We start from the raw sequence: 4,629 nt of genomic DNA, 5'->3' as shown, positions 1-4,629 counted from the left end.
CACTTGATAGTGGGTTCTTACGGAAATTCATGAAGTATTTCACCCAAAAGGCATTGCGTACAGGTGTGCTTATAAAAGGTATTTGAACCATATCTAAAATACAAAGTCTAAATAATTTTTTTTAACGTTTTATGAATTAACAAATATCAACTTCAATTTATGCGAGGCTAACCTGCCATACATTTTTCCAACAGAAAATAAACCAAAATGTAGCATTATAGTTCACTTTGCATAGTAATTTTATTTTTGAATTAAACTCATACAGAAATTGACAAAAATCTCTTCCAACCAAATTCAAAACAAGAGACCGTAAAAACTTGGTTGGGAGGCATATCTGTATCAGCCCGAACTATAAATATGTTACCATCAAATTCTAAGCCCACAAAGACAAAACAAGTTCGCCAACAAATATATGCTTTTTGCGGCCACTCGACTGGCATTTAGCATCTATCAGCTTGATCAGTTCATCCTGGCCGGATTTACTTGCCATAATGTAAAACAAACAATGGCGAAGTGCAGTGAATTGTGTATTTTCAATAATTAATATTTGAGCGTACTTCGCGATGCGTAATGTGCAAGCTAATTCGAATGCATTATGTTGCAGTCGCGGCAAACATTTCAATTCTACGCCGCAGGCAATAATAACTGAGTTTGGGCTAAAAGCTTATGCGAGCGCTAATTGCGTTGTCTCTGCCGGGAAATGGTGGCCCTATGGGAAGGGGTTTCTGGTCGGACGGCCAACGCGGAGCCAAATTGATGTGCCTAAGCGCCACGTTTATGGAGATGTGCGAGCATTTACCAACTTTACTTAGTTTTCTGTGCCAGTGCGTTAAAATGCCAAACTGCTGACTGCGAAATTTGTCACGCGCAATCAGCGGCGGCGATAAGTGCTGACCGGCCAAGCCCACTATGTCCACACACACATGGATTATGCATGGGCGGGATATGGGTGTGGCACGGATATGGCGAGCGGCAAAATCCGCACTCAACATTTTCAAGGTTTCCCGCCTCGCTCGTCACCAACATTGAAAAGTCTATGCGCGCTTTCAGTGGCCTAGTTGACAGCTGCCAAAAACATTTCTATGGTCCTCTTAAGCCACCATAAGCCATGCATTTAATTAAGCCGCGCCAAAAATATTTAATTGCCAACCTCCGAGGCCCGTGGAGAAACCATATGTGAGCATGTTCAAAGGTGGTTTTGTGTAATGGGCCATAGGTATTTGAAAAATGCGGTTTTCTGGCCTTAAAAGTAAATTAAATCAAAAATACTTGCTCTGTTAAAAGGTCTTAGACCAATCGATTTTATCTTTTCTTTAAAGCAAATAGAATGTTTATTACTGAAACAAAATAATTATAATAATTCAGAAATATTTAAAAATATTAATTAATTAATTTCATGAAAAGCACAATTGCCTACCAGTTTCCAAACTTTCAATTAACCGCTGTTAATCAAGTTTTCACACTTAACCGCCAAATGACAGCTGAAATGAACTTTCAATTGGCAAATCAGCCGCCTGAAACTCATCGGTCTGTCACGCGTCTAGCTTAAATTAAAATTAATTAATGGCATTTGTTTCTGCTCCGGCTGAGCGTGCAGCACATATTGAATGACGATTTTAATTGATTTTAAACCAGAAATTCACAAAATCCCAAATACCTCAGCTGTGGACGCCAAGGCTTCTCTTAGCTTTCCAATTAAGCGCAGAAAAAGTTATCCTGAATTCCATAAAAAATACTAAATATTCAACCAATGCGAAAGCGATCAATAAAAGCAATTGGGTGTCAATGAAAAAATATTGAATGTTTTATACAAAAATCGTTGCTTTTTCTCATTCACTCTGACGAGGGTCACGCACGGCTTGTGGATTGAAGAGTACGAATTCAGCATTGCGAATTCCGGAGCACGGCCCACATATTTGTGTTTGATTTTTGTTTGCACCTAATTTTCTAGCGCAATTTCCTCGATGAATTGGACATTAACATGTGCTTGCTATAATGTTTGGCTAGCAAATAGATTAAGTACAGGTTTGCCTTTAAGCGGATAATCAAGTCTTCAAAATAATAATACATTAGGTAGCAAATTAAAATACAAATTTAATAAAAAGGGGAAGGGTCATAAGTTTTCGTCCATTCCATTCGATCTTGTAAAGCGTTATACAAACTAAACAACCTATTTTTCATTTGCAGCGAATTGATAGATAAAAATTACCTTGTTTCGTCTTCTACCAAAATAAAGAAGACAAATCCGACATTCCAAAACATGATAAGAGAAAAAATTTATTAGTTTCGGAGTTATTTTAATTCTCTTAAAAATGGTTACATTACAAATTATCAATTATTAAATTAAATACAAAATTCATCCTTAAATTGTGTTAAAAATTAAAGAGTTTCAACGAAGTTTTCAATTAGTTTTTCTTATGCTTAGAGAAACCATTTATTTTCCTATACCTGGCTTGTAACTTTCCGCATCAGCTCTTTAGCTTAACCGACGACTTCATTTGCTGGTGTGCGCTTTTCAGCATTAAGTATACGCCACGAGCAACAATGATGATGCGAAGGTTTCTATATTTTAGCTTTCAGCGAGGCAGCTGGGCAGCTGGGCGGCAAGTAAATATTACCTGTCCGGAGTCTGGAGTCCGGACTCATCATCCTTTACCACAGGACACCCGCCACCCACTCGTTGCCCCGCTAACACGAAGACCACGTGTCAGCGCACGTGTGTACATTTTTAATTATGCCAGCGCACACAGGGCGCCAAGGTAAAAACGTAGCAGCGCGAATGTCGGCCAACTAACTTATTAAAAAGCACTCGCCTGGCAAAGCATATATTTGCCGAATAAAGCGGAAATTAAGGCAAACTAAGTGCTCCTTTTTCCATTCCAAGGACGACCCGCCTATCCTTCCGTTCGCAATTTTCAGCTGACCACCTTGTGGCCTGAGAAGTTAGTCGAGAAAATTTGCCCGCAAGCGATTTGCATAACTGAAGGCTGATGCCTTTGGCTGTTGCTCTCCCATTGAATTCCACTAAGAGCCTAGTCAAGTAATAGAGAAATGTTGAGGAAAACCCCACGAAATCCTTCGGTAATCCAGCTTACTTACTGACTGATGATAACCTAAAAGTGTGCAAAGCCTATCAAGCTGCACAAGGCTGGAGCAAACGAATAAATGAAAAAATCCGAGTGGATAGAATTGTTTGTGAACTACTCGTAAAAATGTAACTTCCATAGCTGAGTTGGAAATTGCTTAATTTGACGAGACGGATTTTTGAACTAGGCATTTCGACTGTTGGACACTGTGCAATAGCTTAAAATTCGAAAATAGGGGAAATAAATTTAAAATCACATTTTCAAACTTTAATTGGAATATTTAAAAGTTCTAAGCGTTTTTTTTTTGTACCATATGAATTAACACAAAGCACTTTAATAAATTTTTAAATGTTTACTTAAGTAAAACAAATTTGGCTTTAACGCTTAACGCTATAGGAAAATCCTATAAAACTATTGTGAATTCAACAAATACTATTATATATTTTTAATGGACTTACACTAGATAAATAAATACAAGTATTAAATAAACTTAAGCTTTCTAAGCTAAACAGAAAGTACATAGAAAAATTCCCAAAGACAATCGAACAAAAATTAGGGTAACAATATTGAGGTAAGATAAAATAAAATATGGATATAATACAATTCTTATCTTCGGTTGGCTAATCATTAATAACATTAATGATTTTGTTACGTCAATGTAAGCTATCATACCTTTCGCTACCCTACAATCAGACAACAATACTGTCCAGCATAAATCTTTTGACCAAAAAAGAGGGACACCGTTCTCGGGCGAGGCAAAAATTATTACATGCCTCATTTGCCAGCGCCTTGAAGAGTCTGCTTATTATATTTTGATTATTTTTGGCACGCGTGTTTCCACTCCGAGTGCTGTAAACAAATTCGAGAATTCGCAGACTGGTCAAGGGGCGGATACGGTTGCGGATGCGGATACGGACTCGAATGCTGATGCTGATGCTGAAATGCCGGGATGGGGCAGAAAAACAGGGCCAGCTGGGTTTTTTTTGGCTGCATAATTTTTTCATTTTATTTTGGACTCGTTTGGCCCGCTTTTGTCCATAATGAGATATCTCTATTCTCCTTTGTTTCTTTTCATCATTTTGTGCTACACTCCGACCATTGTGTTCTTGCTGTGTTTTCGCTTGTTGTTTTTGCATTTCGCGAAATGCCGCTGGGAAATTCATGTAACCAAAAAAAAGGAGGAAAATCTACTGGGCTCAAATGGCAATGATGGCGTCGAGGTGGTCTTATTAATTAGGACACGCGCCCTGAGTTGTATTTATTCCCTAATATTCTCCACTCTACATATACACGTGAACCGTAAAGGGGACAGCGGTTTTTTGTTTTTTATTTAAATGCACAGCTATTTTTCCCAGCCAGCTCTTCTTGATTGAAAAATTTTATTTGCATAAGAATGCCAAGCTCACAAGAAAAACAACACAAATATCTTCGTTCACAAAAAAATACTTCATAAGAACAAATATTTGATGATCGCAGACAAATAACTTTTATTCGTAGGAGCACCAAAATAAATAAATTAAAACTTTACATTTTATTATTTAAG

This window comes from Drosophila gunungcola, unplaced genomic scaffold (genome assembly GCF_025200985.1).
Source record: "Drosophila gunungcola strain Sukarami unplaced genomic scaffold, Dgunungcola_SK_2 000001F, whole genome shotgun sequence".
In the NCBI taxonomy this organism is placed as follows: Eukaryota; Metazoa; Arthropoda; class Insecta; order Diptera; family Drosophilidae; genus Drosophila; species Drosophila gunungcola.
The sequence above is the reverse complement of the archived record's forward strand: the minus strand, read 5'-3'. Positions refer to the sequence as shown.